We start from the raw sequence: 17,897 nt of genomic DNA, 5'->3' as shown, positions 1-17,897 counted from the left end.
CAAGGTTTTGGTAGCTGGGGGGGCTGCAGGGGTGGCTTCTGTGAGAAGATGCCAGAAGCTGCCTCCCGTGTCGGACAGAGACAATGCCAGCTGGCTCCAAGATGGACCCACTGCTGGCCAAGGCTGAGCCAATCAGCAACGGTGGAAGTGCCTCTGTGATAACATATTTAAGAAGAGGGAAAAACTGCTGCAGAACAGCAGCCAGGAGAGAGGAGTGAGAATATGTGAGAGAAACAACTATGCAGACACCAGGGTCAGTGAAGAAGGAGGGGGAGAGATTCCCCTGCAGCCCATAGTGAAGACCATGGTGAGTCAGGCTGTCCCCCTGCAGCCCATGGAGGACCATGGTGGAGCAGATATCCACCTGCAGCCTGGGGAGGGCTCCATGCCAGAGCAGGTGGATGTGCCATGAAGGAGGCTATTGACCCCATGGGAAGCCTGTGCTGGAGCAGGCTTCTTGGCAGGACCTGTGGAGAGAGAGGAGCCCATGCTGGAGCAGGTTTGCTGACAGGACTTGTGACCCTGTGGGAGACCCATGCTGGAGCAGTCTGCTCCTGAAGGACTGCACCCTGTGAAAAAGACCCATGCAGGAGCAGCTCATGAAGAGCTGCAGCCCATGGGAAAGACCCCCATTGGAGAAGTTTGTGGAGTAATGTCTCCTGTAGGTGGGACCCCATGCTGGAGCAGAGGAAGAGCATGAGGAGGAAGGAGCAGCTGAGACAATGTGTGATGAACTGACCACAACTCCCAGTCCCCGTCCCCCTGCACTCCTCACGAGGAGGAGGAGGTAGAGAAAATCAGGAGTGAAAGTGGGTCTGGGAAGAAGGGAGGGGTGGGGAGAAGGTGTTTTAACATTTGGTTGTATTTCTCATCCCATTCTGATTTTTTGATTGGCGATAAATTAAATTAATTTTCCCCAAGTCGACTCTGGTTTTGCCTGTGATGGTAACTGGTGAGTGATCTCCCTGTCCTTATCTCAACCCACAAGCTTTTCATCATATTTTCTGTCCCCTATCCAGTTGGCAAGGGGGACTGGTAGAGCGGCTTGGTGGGTACCTGGTGTCCAGCCAAGGTCAACCCACCAGAAGTATAAAATGACATTCTGGTGGATGACAAGGTATACCATCTTCTGGAAATTGAGTCCCTCTGTAGCACTGCCATTGTAAGGCTTGACTTTGTTAAAGAGTGTTTAAATAAAATATTGTTATGCTTATAAGACTTATTGGAAAAAGAGCATTTACACTCCTAACAACTAATTGACTATTATTTCTAGAGACTGAATGTTATTTCAGGTCAGGGTGTGTAGCTATATGTGAAATACTTTGAAAGCTTCTTGATGTGAACTCCTACAAAACAAAGATTAAAATGGAAAAAATAGTTATAACTTGTGAAGCTTAAAAGTGCAGTGGTCTTAAATGACATTGAGAGGTGGTGTCAACTTCAGTAAAAAAAATAAAATTCCCTCCCTGTCTTGCCAACAGCTGACCTTGATAGTTCAGTTTCTTTTGCTATATTGTTTTCCCTGTCTGTAAGAGCAGTGCTTTAGGTTGAATGTAGAAGATCTTGATCTTCAGGGGCATGTATGTGGCTTTGTATCTAGGCTTTTTCATTCTCTGCACAGCACAGTCAAAGCCTTTAACAGTGAACATAATACTGAGCACAAATGTAAGCAGCAATTAAATATTTAATTTCTCCTAAAGAGGAAGGGTTATAGTGGGAGAATTCACTCTTGCTTGTTCTGGCTGCAACCCACTTGATTCTTCTGCACCCCATGCTATGAGCATTTCAATACAAGGAGTTACTGACCTTTCCCTTTTAGTAATTAGCCTCATGGTCTTAAATCTTTCTGTCAGTAATCGGAGCAATTGGCCTCTGCCCCACTAGGTGAACTGCTAATGAGTTCCAGGTCTTGTCTATTGACTGGTCTAACTTCAACCTCCTCTGCCTCCTGAGCAGAAGCAGAGCCCAGGGCATAGCCTTTGCTTGTGACTTGCAATTGGTTTGCTTGAGCTGCATATTTTTCTTTGTGTAAGTAATAGAGCAGGTGAGGATATATTATTGTCTCTTTTCTCTGTATTTTTTATTTTGTATTTGTACCTTGTAAATACTCACAGGAGAGAACTGCATGGTTTTTAGACTAATGGGTACTTAGTGCTTCTAAATTCCAGTTTTTAAGTTGATTGTGCCATCCTGTAACAGCTGAAATGTAGATGTAAGGGAGAATACATTTGTTGAAAAATATTCAGGTAGACAAGTGTTGTGACTTGTTCTAATGGGTTGGTAATATAGATAAATGAATTGGTATTCCCATGTGGTACTAAACTGTTGAATGTAGAGAAACTAGAATAGGATGTAGTTTTCTGTTAGGAAATGATTGGACTAGAAATCGTACTCCTCTGTGAGGCTGGTCCAGCTCAGAGGAAGGCTTCCTTTGCTTCCTGCCTCCATCACCCTTGCCTTTGCTCAACCAAAAGCATGAGGTGTGGTGAGGGAGCTGTTGAGTGGAACTGTTGTCAGCTGGCCTGGGTTGCTGATCTGGCTTCTCTGCTAGCCAAATTATAGATCAGAAAACAAATCAAAATGTAGGTAGTGTATAGTTGCAAATTCTGGAAGTAGAATAGTAGCAGAGACTAGAATGTAATTTAGGCTTTTAAATATGTATCTCCTGTTTACTGAAGCCTAGCACAGCTTCTGGTGTTATCAGAACAATCAGTGTGCTGGTATTAGAAATATCTTGCATTCCTTGAAGTAGAAGAGTAAGATAAAAGTCTGCTGGGAAGGTTCATGACAGCTGTTGGCTAGGAGTTGAGTTGTGGGCTACCCACTCATCTCAGCTACTGAAAATAAATAGTGTATTGATTTTTCTCCTGTATATCCCTTATATCTAGGTGTCAGAAGTCTAAACCCTTGCTCATTTTTCTGATCACTTCCTCTTTTATAGTAGTTTTCTGTATTCCCAGAACCTACTGCCTAAGAGGTGTTGATTCTGTCACAACTTCTTTGTCTTTTGACTGCTTATGGAAAAAAATTTTCAGCACCTCTGCTTTTCTGCAAGGAACAGTCTCTTACAGATGCTTTCAAAGTCTCTCCAGCACCATGAGGTTGACGTGTCTCAGTTTCTTAAGACCTTGCATATTTCCTTACCCAGACTGTACATTCAAAAATGAGCAGAAAAGCAAACATGGTTCTCCTGGTGTCCTGGTTTAACTGCAGGCAACAATTAAGCACCATACAGCTGCTGCTCGCTCCCCCTGCCCCAGTGGGATGGGGGAGAGAATCGGAGGAGTAAGAGTGAGAAACACCCCTGGGTTGAGATACGAACAGTTTAATAATTGAAATAAAGTAAAATAGTAATGATAATAATAACAATATAATAATGATAATAATATACAAAGCCAGTGATGCACAATGCAATTGCTCACCACCTGCTGAAACCATACCCAGACAGTTCCCGAGCAGTGATTGCTGCTCCCCAGCCAACCGCCCCAGCTTACATAGTGAGCATGACGTCATATGGTATGGAATAGCCCTTTGGCCAGTTTGGATCAACTATTCTGGCTCTGCCCCCTCCCAGTTTCTTGTGCCCCTGGCAGAGCATGGGAAGCAGAAAAGTCTTTGACTAGCATAAGCAGTACTTAGCAACAACTAAAACATCAGTGTGTTACCAACATTCTTCTCATCCTAAATCCAAAACACAGCACTATGCCTGCTACTAGGAAGAAAATTAACTCTATCCCAGCCCAAACCAGGACAGTATCCACCCCTTATTCTATACCATCTATGTCGTGCCCAGGTACTACCCCGTTCCAATGCATTCCAATTAATCATCACCACTTTCCCTGTCTATTGATATATACACACAGATATCATTGCCTTAGTCTGTGGGCCATCCCTCTAAAATGTCCACGGAGTTCATTTAGTCCATGACTTTGGGTTCCATCTGTCATCACAGTCTTTCAGAGCAGGAGAAGTAGTGTGCGGTGCTGGACTGTTGAATGCTGAAGCTAGCTCTGCTTCCAACACTACTGCACTTTGCTCGGTTTCATCAAATTTCATCTTCATTAAGCTGGGTGATTGTTACTGTAATACCATTAATGTGGCATATAGCAACCATGGCAGAGATGACATACAGTATTACATAGCAATTAACATCACACCATTCAGTTCATTGGCTATTTTCACCCAAAAACATATTCCCTTGAGGTACACATTGGACTTCCCCATCCTTTCGCATCACCCACCAAGTGCACCCATGTTTTGATGTTCTTCAGTGGCCCAACTCTTCGGTACATGAGCATCTACGTGACGGACATTTACAACCAGGTTCTCTACCTGGGCAGCAATATCTTGCCACAATGCGGCAGCCCAGATGGGTTTGCTTCTGCGCTGCCAGTTGCTCTGCTTCCATTGCTGCAACCACCCCCATAGGGCATTGGCCACCATCCATGAGTCAGTATAGAGATAAAGGACTGGCCACTTTTCTCTTTCAGCAATATCTAAAGCCAGCTGGATGGCTTTCACCTCTGCAAACTGACTCGACTCCCCTTCTCCTTCAGCAGTTTCTGTGACTTGTCGTATAGGACTCCAGACAGCAGCTTTCCACCTCCGATGCTTTCCCACAAGACAACAGGACCCATCAGTGAACAGGGCATATTGCTTCTCATTTTCTGGCAGTTTATTATACAAGTGGGGCCTCTTCAGCACGTGTCACCTCCTCCTCTGGTGATATTCTAAGTTTTTCCCTTCTGGCCAGTCCATGATTACTTCCAAGATTCCTGGGCGACTGGGGTTTCCTATTCGAGCCCGTTGTGTGATCAATGCAACCCACTTACTCCATGTAGCATCAGTTGCATGATGTGTAGAGGGGACCCTCCCTTTGAACATCCAGCCCAGCACCGGCAGTCGGGGTGCCATCAGGAGCTGTGCTTCAGTACCAACCACTTCCGAAGCAGCTCGAACCCCTTCATATGCTGCCAATATCTCTTTCTCAGTTGGAGTATAGCGGGCTTCGGATCCTCTGTATCCCCGACTCCAAAACCCTAGGGGTCGACCTCGAGTCTCCCCTGGTGCTTTCTGCCAGAGCTTCCAGGTAGGGCCATTCTCCCTGGCTGCAGTGCAGAGCACATTTTTAATATCCTGCCCTGCCCGGACTGGCCCAAGGGCTACTGCATGAACTATCTCCTGTTTAATTTGTTCAAAGGCTTGTTGCTGCTCAGGGCCCCATTTGAAATCGTTCTTCTTCCAGGTCACTTGATAGAGAGGACTCATGATCAGACTGTAATTTGGAATATGCATTCTCCAAAAACCCACAATGCCTAAGAAAGCTTGTGTTTCCTTTTTGCTAGTTGGTGGGGACATGGATGTTATTTTGTTGATCACATCCATTGGGATCTGACGACATCCATCTTGCCATTTTATTCCTAAAATCTGGATCTCCTGTGCAGGTCCCTTGACCTTACTCTGTTTTATGGCAAAACCGGCCTTCAGAATGATTTGGACTATCTTCTTTCCCTTCTCAAAAACTTCTTCTGCTGTGTTGCCCCACACAATGATGTCATCAATGTACTGCAGATGTTCTGGAGCTTCACCCTGTTCCAGTGCTGTCTGGATCAGTCCATGGCAAATGGTGGGGCTGTGTTCCTAACCCTGGGGCAGTCAATTCCAGGTGTACTGAATACCCCTCCAAGTGAAAGTAAACTGAGGTCTGCACTCTACTGCCAAGGGGATTGAGAAAAACACATTAGTGATATCAGTTGTGGCATAGCACTTGGCTGCCTTTGTCTCCAGTTCGTATTGAAGTTCTAGCATGTCTGTCACAGCAGCACTCAGTGGCGGTGTGACTTCATTCAGGCCACGATAGTCCACTGTTAGTCTCCACTCCCCATTAGACTTTCGCACTGGCCATATGGGACTGTTAAAGGGTGAGCGGGTCTTGCTGATCACTCCTTGGCTCTGCAGTTGACGAATCAGCTCATGGATGGGAATCAGTTGGTGCGATATTGCCGCTGGTGCACTGTTGTGGTAGTGATCGGCACCAGTTGTTCTTTGACCCTCAGCAACCCCACAACAGGAGGATCCTCTGAGAGACCGGGCAAGGTGGACAGCTGTTTCATTTCCTCTGTCTCCAAGGCAGCTATACCAAAAGCCCACCGGTACCCTTTTGGGTCCTTGAAATACCCTCTCCTGAGGTAATCTATGCCAAGGATGCACGGAGCCTCTGGGCTCTCTGGCTTTCTGGGCTGCAAGTGCACATTGCCGGCTCATGTCCAGCTTTTCATCCACCAGTACTCCCAAGTCCTTCTCCGCAGGGCTGCTCTCAATCCCTTCATCCCCCAGCCTGTATTGATATCGGGGGTTGCCCCGTCCCAGGTGCAGGACCTTGCACTTGGCCTTGTTTAACCTCATGAGGTTCACACACGCCCACCTCTCCAGCTTGTCCAGGTCCCTCTGGATGACATCTCGTCCTCCTGGCGTGTCAACCGCACCACTCAGCTTGGTGTCATCTGCAAACTTGCTGAGGGTGCACTCGATCCCACTGTCTCTGTCATTGATGAAGATGTTAAATAGCACCGGTCCCAGTACAGACCCCTGAGGGACCCCACTTGTCACCAGTCTCCATGTGGACATCGAGCCATTGACCATGACCCTCTGGATGCGACCATCCAGCCAATTCCTTATCCACCGAACAGTCCACCCATCAAACCCATCTCTCTCCAATTTAGAGAGAAGGATGTTGTGGGGGACTGTGTCGAACGCTTTACAGAAATCCAAGTAGATGACATCCATTGCTTTTCCCTTGTCCACTGATGCAGTCACTCCTTCATAAAAAGCCACTAGGTTGGTCAGGCAGGACTTGCCCTTGGTGAATCCGTGCTGGCTGTCTTGAATCACCTCCCTGTCCTCCATGTGCTTGAGCATAGCTTCTAGGAGGATCTGTTCCATGATCTTCCCAGGCACAGAGGTGAGGCTGACAGGTCGATAGTTCCCGGGGCCCTCCTTTCTTCCCTTTTTAAAAATGGGCACAACATTCCCCTTTTTCCAGTCAGCAGGGACTTCACCTGACTGCCATGACTTTTCAAATATCATGGAGAGTGGCTTGGCAACTACATCAGCCAATTCCCTCAGGATTCTGGGATGCATCTCATCAGGTCCCATAGACTTGTGTACATCCAGGTTCCTCAGGTGGTCTCAAACCTGATCTTCCCTTACAGTGGGAGGGGCTCTTTTGGTCCATCGACTTGGGAGGGGTGAGGAGAGAGGTTGCCGGTGAAGACCGAGGCAAAGAAGTTGTTGAGTACCTCAGCCTTCTCCTCGTCTGTTGATACAAGGTCACCTTTCTTGTTCATCAAGGGGGGTACGCTTTCTCTAACCTTCCTTTTCTGGCTGACGTACCTGTAGAAGTCCTTCTTGTTATTCTTTACATCCCTTGCCAAATTCAGTTCTAGCCATGCCTTGCCCTTCCTGACCCCATCCCTACACAAGCGGGCAGTTTTCCTGTACTCTTCCCAGGACACCTGTCCCTGCTTCCACTGCCTGTGCAGTTCCCTCTTGCTCTTTAGGTTGACCAGCATGTCTCGACTCAGCCATGCTGGTCTCTTCCCTTCCTTGCCTGATTTTTTACACTTGGGGACTGAGAGCTCTTGTGCTCTATGGAAGGTGTCCTTAAAGATCTGCCAGCTCTGTTCCGTTCCCCTGTCCCTGAGGACCATTTCCCAGGGGGTCCTTCTGACTAACTCCTTGAAGAGCTGGAAGTTTGCTTTTCTAACATTTAGGGTCCTGACTGTACTCCCCACTATTCCCATGTCCCTCAGGAGCGTGAACTCCACCAACGCATGATCACTGCAGCCCAGGCTGCCTCCAGTCTTGACATCACCGATGAGCTCACTTGCATTGGTGACCATCAGGTCCAGTATTGCATCCTCTCGGGTAGGGGTGTCTATTACCTGGCTTAGGAAGTTGTCGTCTATGCATTCCAGGAATCTCCTGGATTGCCTACAGCGCGCCGTGTTGCTTTTCCAGCAAATGTCAGGGTGGTTGAAGTCCCCCAGCAGGACAAGTGTCTGCAAGCGCGAAGCCTCCCGGAGCTGGAGGAAGAAGGCTTTGTCAGCAGGCTCCCCTTGATCAGGCGGCCTGTAGTAGACACCAACCACAAGGCTCCCTTTGTTGCCTCTGTCTCTGACTCTTACCCATAAGCTTTCGACCTGCTCGTGGCTATTCTTCAGGGACAAGTTAGGTTTTCCATCCCACTTCCTCATGTCCTCTCCATGATCACGCAGGTAAAACCACAGAATGCCCCTTGGTGTGTATCCTCTCCATCCTCTCTCTTGAGCAGAAGGATGTTGACTCCTAATGGCTGAGATACTGGTCCGTACAGGTGGGGAGTAGGACCTATTTTCTTTGTGTTGCTGGAACTCTCGGGACGGTTTTTCCACGCACTAGACATAGGCCTTTAGGGAGCAAGAGATACTCTCTTCATATTCCCAGAGTCGTCTAGCCACTTCATCCACTGTTGGTGCCTCGTCATCTTTCCAGGCCAGTATTGCCAACGAGTTGGAATACGATGCTGGTGCGCTCTGTACCACCTTCGGCCATATGTGTTGTGTGCAGCTGACTTCATCTGGATCTTTGGGTAACTGCTCATCATTCAGGTCACTATAAATAACCTCCAGCATGCCTAATTCCCTCAGGTATGGGATACCTCTCTCTGTGGTGGTCCATTTGCCTGGGCGATATATAACATCCTCCTTGAAGGGATACCTTTCCTTCACGCTTGACAGAAGTCGCCTCCAGAGGCTGAGCGGTTTTGCCCCTTTTCCAATTGCTTTGTCAATGCCCCCTTCCCTAGAAAGGTAATTCCAGGCTACTGGCCCCGTTATCCCAGCATCAGAGCAGCCAGGTGATGATGTGCTCACCTGGATGACGACCAAAATCTTTTCGCATATTTCGCAGCTCACTCAGGGATAAGGATTGGGTGGTTACCATCTCCTTTATGGGTTCTTCCTCCTCTGGTTCTCGTGATGGCCCTGTTTCATCTTCATCCCTTACTAAACGAGCTGATTTTCTCGTGTATTTTTTCTTCTGTATAGGGGCAACTGATACCGGCACGGGTTGGTTCTCTGGTTTAACCACCGTGCCTGTGGCGGGAGTTGGAGTAGCCCCAGTGCCTGTGGCTGTGGTTGAAGTAGCCACAGTGCCTGTTATCTTGTCATCAGATCCAGAGACCTTCTTTTTCCCTTGAGTGTACTGAACAGGTTTGAACAGGGCTCAGTAGGCATGGGCTAGCCCCCAGCATGTTGCAATGATTTGTGTCTCTCTGGAGTTGCCAGGGTGACAACATAGTTTTTCCAAATACTTTACTAGTTCTTCAGGATTCTGCACTTGTTCAGGGGTGAAGTTCCAAAACACGGGAGGTGCCCACTGCCCTAGGTACTTGCCCATACTATCCCACATATCCTGCCACTCATAACTCTCCAGCCTTGGGGCAGATCTCTGGATGATATTCTTAAATTGCTTACTGACCTTTGTGAAAACTGAAACAATATTCCCCAGAAGTATCAATAGAAGTATCTTAACTGCCCAGGGATGTTCAAGATACTGGAACGTTGTTGTAATGAAGGAGGAAGCATTATAGAAGAAGGTAGTGAAGGTGCCATTCTGTATTTCCTCCACAACAAGCCTCTCAGAGGAAGAGGTATAATTGCTAACTCTCTCCATGAGGTAGTACCCGAAGTACAGTAATGACTTGTGTATGAAAGCTAAATACCAAAGAATGCTCATAGGCCAGTGTTTTAATAACAAATCTCCCAGGGAAAACATCACTAATCACTGCAGAGCACAGCAAACTGCAAAAACCAACACCAATCTTTAACATATACAGCAAAAAAGGAGCATGGCACAGATTAGATGAACTCTTATTGTGACCGGCAACTGTTAACAGATTCCTTAATACACTGTCGTTAATCTGTTGTTATCTCAAACCCTTCGTGCCCCACATTGGGTGCCAAATTTGGACTGTCGTTGTTTAACCCCAGCCAGCAACTAAGCACAACGCAGCCGCTCACTCACTCCCCCTGCCCTGGTGGTATGGGGGAGAGAATTGGAAGAGTAAGAGTGAGAAACACTCCTGGGGTGAGATAGGAACAGTTTAATATTTGAAATAAACTAAAGTGAAATAGTAATAATCATATATTAATAGTAACAATAGTATACAAAGCAAGTGATGCACAATGCAATTTCTCACCACCCGCCGACCGATACCCAGACAGTTCCCGAGCAGCGATCACTGCTCCCCGGCCAACTCCCCCCAGTTTCTATACTGAGCATGACGTCATATGGTATGGAATAGCCCTTTGGCCAGTTTGGATCAACTATTCTGGCTGTGCCCCCTCCCAGTTTGTCATGCACCTGGCAGAGCATGGGAAGCTGAAAAGTCCTTGACTAGCATAAGCAGTACTTAGCAACAACTGAAACATCAGTGTGTTATCAGCATTCTTCTCATATTAAATCCAAACCACAGCACTACACCAGCTGCTAGAAGAAAAAAAAAAATTAACCCGATCCCAGCTGAAAAGAGGACAATCTCCCTCTCCGTCCTGTGCTCTTTTATTCTGGTCCATGCGTATGAAGCTTTTTCACTTTTTTTTCATAGGGAAATGTTTTAAATCTCCGCAGTCTTTTTTTTTTTTTCCTCTTCCACTTTGTTACTACTGCAGCAGCTTTTGGGGTTAGCCAGAGTTTGTTTGCTTGAGTATTGTAGGAGACGTGCCTACCATCTTTTACAAAGTCTTGAAAAGGCCTGTTCCAGAGCAGTTGAGTTATCAGATTGGTTTCACTGTATATTTTAAGGGGAGAGAAATCAGATCAGTGTATTAGGAGATTGCCATCTGTTTCTTGCTGCTCCCTAGCAAAACAGCTCTGAATCTGTTTGTCACTAGTCCTTGACTAGATTAACTAGGCAAATTTTAACAGAAAATAGGGAAACTCCAGTTCTGAGCCTGAAGCATGGAGAAATTCAAGGAACGGTCCTTTACAGCTGAAGGCTATGTCTTAGACGAGATAAATAACAACTGAGCCCTTATGATCCCTTAAGGTATAAAGTTACCTAGATCAGAAGTGTATGCTTAGAGGTTACTGCTGGTACTGGCTAGGTAAAGAGGAGGAGCATGTACGTTATGAAGAGGACAAGGCATGAGGGTTGGTTTACAAGATTGCTTTTTAGCCTTGTAATCTTTCACTAGATCTTGGTCATCCTTTCCTCCAGTTTGTAAAAGATAATGAATCTGAACATATGCACATTCCTCAGAAGTTCAGTGTGCAGTCAGCTTGCTTAAAGGTCACGGAGATGCTTGGCATCTGCAATAGCAATACTAGTCTGTTATGTACAGTAGTGTTTGTTTCTGTTATAGTGAGCTTCAGGACTGTTTGTTTACATGTTCTAAGTGTTGTCTTCTCCCCCTGTAAAATGAGTAATAGTGAAAATGCTGCTACTTCTTTGGTGCAGGTTAACTTTCAACTAAACACCACTTCATGAAGTCTTCTACTCCACTGCTGTCTGGAAAGCAGTGCATCATTTAGATTGCAGTAGGAATTCCAGCAGTAATGGAACAAATGGAAATAGCCAGTTAGTGTAGGATGTGTAACCAGTTTCCAATTTCTCGTATAAACTGTCCTCGTCCGACCCCTTCATTTGCTGCTCTTCTTCCCCTCCCTCCCTTCCCAAAAAGTAAAAATGTGTCTTAATTCCATTCTAGGTTACATACTTTTAAAGTACTAAGTACAACATAATGTAGTCAAAACACTTTGATTTAACAAAAAGGTGCATCCTTTTCTTTCAATGAAACGGATGTAGAAAAGAACAAAAATGTAAGAAGCAGCAATATTTAAATCTAGAGGCATGAGAAAAATTTGGATAACTGCTGGTTATGTAAAAGTTCTCACTTTAATAGGAAGAAAAGAAATCTTAAATTCAATCTTGAGTTCCTTTCCTCTTTGTTTAATGAAAACTGAGCACATAATACTTGCTGTCAGGAATTCTTCCGAATTAAAAAAAAAAAAAAAGCCCTCGAGCTTCTGTCTTAACTAGGTTATGTAGTGAGTAATTCTCTCCTGCTGCAGTTAAACAACAAAAACTTTATATTCAAACCGATTGTTTGTTTTGCTGGTAAGTTTAAAACACTGCTTGTCAAACTTAAGGTACTTTTTAATGTATACTTGTGTAATGGCTCTCTTCCAGTTCCTAAAGAAATCTTCCTTGAAAAAAATGCATGACCTATAACTGTAAACGTGTACTTTGGTGGCAAGAGACTTGGAATTTTTGAGTGTGGTTCGTTGACCTTGGTTGGATGCCAGGTGCCCACCAAGCTGCTCTATCACTCCCCTCCTCAGCAGGACAGGCAGGGAGAAAATGAGATGGAAAAAACCCCAAAAAATCTCGTGGGTCAAGATAAAGGCAGTTTAATAAAAAAGCAAAAGCAAAGGCCGCATGCAGAAGCAAAAAGAAAACAAAGATTTTATTCTCTACTTCCTGTCAGGCAGGCGATGTCCAGCCACTTCCTGGGAAGCAGGGCTTCGGTATATGTAGCGGTTGCTCTGGAAGACAAATGTAAATAACAAATGTCCCCCCTTCCTTCTAATGTCATATGGTATGGAATATCCCTTTGGTCAGTTTGGGTCAGCTGTCCTGGCTATGTCCCCTCCCAAGATCTTGCACACCCCAGCCTAATGGTGAGGGGGGAAATGTTGGAGAGACAGCCTTGATGCTGTGGGAGCACTGCTCAGCAGTAGCCAAAACATTGGTGTGTTACCAACACCTTTCTAGCTACTAATACAAAGCACAAGACTATGAGGGCTGCTATGGGGAAGATTAATTCCATCTCAGCCAGACCCAATGCAACCTTCACCCCTTATTCCATACCATTTGCATCATGCTCAGGTCCCACATAATTTAATATATATCGTCTGACCATTCCATTGTACTTAATTCTCACTACTGAAATCCCTTCTTACCAACACTTACAACTTGAACTACATACTGAAACCATTTTTATACCCAACATACAGAATTATACATTCTCATTAACTACTGTCCCCTGGGCTTTCTCCACTCCTCCAGATGTTCACAAACAGGCTATGACTTGGGCCACATCTGTCAAGATGGGTGTTCAGGACAGGAGAAGCAGCATGTTTGATTGTTGGGCACCAACACCGGCTTGGTTTGAGTCATCGTTGTACTTGTCTGGTTCCTTGCAAAACTCACTCTTCATTCGTTCAGGTCGTTCCTCTTACATTACTTCCTACAACATACAACTCACATCACAGGTTATTTTTCCCCCAATGTTAAATCTCCTTGAGGCACACACCGGGTCTCCCCATCCTTCCGCGTTACCCACCAAGTATACCCAGGTCCTTGAGCGAAGGCAATCCCACAAATCATAGAATCATAGAATGCTTTGGGTTGGAAGGGACCTTTAGAGGTCATCTAGCCCAACCCCCCTGCAGTGAACAGGGACAGCTTTAACTAGATCAGGTTGCTCAGAGCCCCGTCCAACCTGACCTTGAAGGTTTCTAAGGATGGGGCCTCCACTACCTCTCTGGGCAATCCATTCCAGTGTTTCACCACCCTCATTGTAAAAGATTTCTTTCTTATATCTAGTCTAAATCTACCCTCCTTTAGTTTAAATCCATTATTCCTTGTCCTGTCACAACAGGCCTTGTTAAAAAGATTCTCCCCATCCTTCCTATAGGCCCCCTTTAAGTACTGGAAGGCCGCAATAAAGTCTCCTCGCAGCCTTCTCTTCTCCGGGCTAAACAACCCCAACTCTCTCAGCCTGGCCTCATAGGAGAGGTGCTCCAGCCCTCGGATCATTTTTGTGGCCCTCCTCTGGACCCTCTCCAGCAGGTCCATGTCCTTCTTGTGCTGAGGGCCCCAGAGCTGGACGCAGTACTCCAGATGAGGTCTTACCAGAACAGAGCAGAGTGGCAGAATCACCTCCCTCGACCTGCTGGCCACGCTTCTTTTGATGCAGCCCAGAATTCGGTGGGCCTTCTGGGCTGCAAGCACACATTGTTGGCTCATGTCCAGCTTTTCATCCATCAGTAAAATGAAAACATAATCACTCATTCATATCAGCTTGTGAGGAAATCTAATTCATTAGTCTATATGAGTCAGACTATTGGACAAACATACTATAATTTAAAAAAAAATATTTAGTCTGATCAGTTGAACTCTTGTGTTCTGACTGAAAGGCTGTTTCAGAGGCCTGTATCTCACTCACTATGAATATCTTTAACAACTCTGTTTCTTTTTAATTCTTGCTTGTTATTAGATCAGTATTGCTCATTTTTTTTCTGGTATCTACTGATGCAATTAGCTGACTCACAGCCCTTATGTTCTGCTAAACTGTGCAAACCCCAACTTTTCTAGTTTTTGAGATACTGAGGAATGTATCTTAGCAGTCCTTCTCTGTTTGAGTTTGACAGGTGAATTAAAACCAAAGATGTTTGCAAATGATTGAATGCTGTTTCAGAAAAAATTTCTTGTCAGGTGTTTAGAAATGTTCATGCTTTTGGAAAGACTTGTCTAATGACTACAGTATTATATTGATGTACAACAGCCATAGGAAGCAGACATTACTTTCCCCTCATATTTTGAACTTACAAGCTCCCAGCTCATCTGAGTTGTTTAACCTCCAAGTGTATGACTCCAAACTCATTACTGCACAAATCTCCATCTGTTCTCTTGCTTCAGTATCCTGGTTTCAGCTGGGATACAGTTAATTTTCTTCCTAGTAGCAGGCATAGTGCTGTGTTTTGGATTTAGTAGGAGAAGAATGTTGATAACACACTGATGTTTTAGTTGTTGCTAAGTACTGCTTATGCTAGTCAAGGACTTTTCAGCTTCCCATGCTCTGCCAGGTGCACAAGAAACTGGGAGGGGCACAGCCAAAAAATAGTTGATCCAAACTGACCAAAGGGCTATTCCATACCAATGTGACGTCATGCTCAGTATATAAACTGGGGAGGGTTGGCCGGGGAGCAGCGATCGCTGCTCAGGAACTGTCTGGGTATCGGTCAGTGGGTGGTGAGCAATTGCATTGTGCATCACTTGCTTTGTATATCATTAATATTATCATTATTATACTGTTACTATTATCATTACTATTTTACTTTATTTCAATTATTGAACTGTTCTTATCTCACCCCAGGAGTGTTTCTCACTCTTACTCCTCCGATTCTCTCCCCCATCCCATCGGGGTAGGAGGAGTGAGCGAACGGCTGCGTGGTGCTTAGTTGCTGGCTGGGGCTAAACCACGACATTCAGCCTTTAGAGTTTTTTTGCAGGCAGAACTGGCTGACCTTCATCTTCCACTGTGTGGTGGGTTGACCCTGGCTGGATGCCAGGTGCCCACCAAAGCTGCTGTATCACTCCCCTCCTCAGCTGGACAGGGGAGAGAAAATATAACAAAAAGCTCACGGGTTGAGATAAGGACAGGGAGAGATCACTCACCAATTACCACCATGGGCAAAACAAACTCGACTTGGGAAAATTAATTTATTGCCAATCAAATCAGAGTAGGACAATGTGAAATAAGAACAAAACTTGAAACACCTTCCCCCCCACCCCTACCTTCTTCCCAGGCTCATCTTCACTCCTGATTTTCTCTACCTCCTCCCCCCGAGTGGCACAGTGGGACGGGGAACTGGGGTTGCGGTCAGTTCATCACACATTGTCTCTGCTGCTCCTTCCTCCTCACACCCTTCCCCTGCTGCAGTGTGGGGTCCCTCCCACGGGAGACAGTCCTCCACAAACTTCTCCAATGTGGGTCCTTCCCACGGGCTGCAGTCCTTCACAAAATGGTCCAGTGTGGGTCCCTTCCACGGGGTGCAGTCTTTCAGGAGCAGACTGTTCCAGCGTGGGTCCCCCGCGGGGTCACAAGTCCTGCCAGCAAACCTGCTCCAGCGTGGGCTCCTCTCTCTCCATGGGTTCACAGGTCCTGCTAGGAGCCTGCTCCAGCGCGGGCTTCCCACAGGGTCACAGCCTCCTTCAGGCACATCCACCTGCTTTGGCGTGAGGTCCTCCCCGGGCTGCAGGTGGATATCTGCTCCACCGTTAACCTCCATGGGCTGCAGGGGGACAGCCTGCCTCACCATGGTCTTCACCACAGGCTGCAGGGGAATCTCTGCTCCGGTGCCTGGAACACCTCCTCCCCCTTCTTCTTCACTAACCTTAGTGTCTGCATGGTTGTCTCTCTCACATATTCTCACTCCTGTCTCCTGGCTGCAATTGCTGTTGTGCAGCTTTTTTTCCCCCTTCTTAAATATGTTATCACAGAGGCACTACCACCGCCACTGATTGGCTCAGCCTTGGCCAGCGGTGGGTCCATCTTGGAGCCGGCTGGCATTGGCTCTGTCAGACATGGAGGAAGCTTCTAGCAGTTTCTCACAGAAGCCATCCCTGTAGCCCCCCCACTACCGAAACCTTGCCACGCAAACCCAATGCACAGTGTATCAATGAATTGCCAGCTTTGTCAGCAGTACATCTACTAGTTGTGCCAGAATCATTAATGGCTATACACTGCATAACTCTAGCTCATTGATTTTATCCTCGAGGTTACCGTACTGGTAACCTCTTCCCAAACTTATAATTCCTCTGTTGTCATCTTCCCTTTAGGCATTTTCGTCACTGTTAGAGTTGACTTGGAAAATGAAATATATATCAGGGATGCTTTTTGGTATTGTCATATGGGAAGTATTCAGTAGTGTCGTGGTTTAGCCCCAGCCAGCAGCTAAGCACCACGCAGCTGCTCGCTCATTCCCCCTGCCCTGGTGGGATGGGGGAGAGAATCGGAGGAGTAAGAGTGAGAAACACTCCTGGGTTGAGATAAGAACAGTTTAATAATTGAAATAAAGTAAAATAGTAATGATAATAATAACAATATAATAATAATATACAAAGCAAATGATACACAATGCAGTTGCTCACCACCCGCTGACTGATACCCAGCCAGTTCCCGAGCAGCGATCGCTGCCCCCCGGACAATCCCTCCCAGTTTCTATACTGAGCATGACGTCATATGGTATGGAATAGCCCTTTGGTCAGTTTGGATCAACTATTCTGGCTGTGCCCCCTCCCAGTGTCTTGTGCACCTGGCAGAGCATGGGAAGCTGAAAAGTCCTTGTCTAGCATAAGCAGTACTTAGCAACAACTAAAACATCAGTGTGTTATCAACATTCTTCTCCTACTAAATCCAAACCACAGCACTATGCCTGCTACTAGGAAGAAAATTAACTGTATCCCAGCCGAAACCAGGACAAGTAGAGAACGTTTAATGAGGAGGCTGAGGGGAGACCTTATCGCTCTCTACAACTACCTGAAAGGAGGTTGTAGTGAGGTGGGTGTTGGTCTCTTCTCCCATGTAGTTAGCGATAGGATGAGAGGAAATGGGCTCAAGCTGCGCCAGGGGAGGTTTAGGTTGGAAATTAGGAAAAATTTCTTCACGGAAAGGGTGGTCAAGCATTGGGACAGGCTGCCCAGAGAGGTGGTGGAGTCACCATCCCTGGAAGTGTTCAAAAAACGGGTAGATGTGGCACTTTCAGACATGGTTTAGTCTAGTCTACCCTTGATTGGTTTAGTGTGGACTTGGTAGTGTAGGTTGATGGTTGGACTGGATGATCTTAAAGGTCTTTTCCAACCTAAACGATTCTATGATTCTATGATTCTATGACCCTCTGCCATCTCTACTCCTTACTTAAAAGGAGTACTTAGAATCTGTCAACCTTTTTTTACTTTCATGTAAAACTGAGCCCAGCCAATTCTTACTAATTCTACTTTTTAATGTGCCAAACTTTGCCCTTTGAAATTTTAGCTTGCTTAGGGGAAAAATGGATATTTGTAGATG

At 46.0% G+C, this 17,897-nt stretch overlaps 1 protein-coding gene across 1 annotated transcript in view; it reads left to right on the top strand.

Moving 5' to 3' along the window:
* LOC142596494 (phospholipid phosphatase 1-like) overlaps positions 1 to 17,897 on the top strand; it is a 104,798-nt gene that overhangs the window by 10,314 nt on the left and 76,587 nt on the right. The gene's annotated exons all lie outside the window — the stretch shown is intronic.

Source organism: Pelecanus crispus, chromosome W, assembly GCF_030463565.1.
Source record: "Pelecanus crispus isolate bPelCri1 chromosome W, bPelCri1.pri, whole genome shotgun sequence".
Lineage (NCBI taxonomy): Eukaryota > Metazoa > Chordata > Aves > Pelecaniformes > Pelecanidae > Pelecanus > Pelecanus crispus.
Note: the sequence above shows the minus strand (reverse complement) of the source record. Positions and strands in the feature narration are given on the sequence as shown.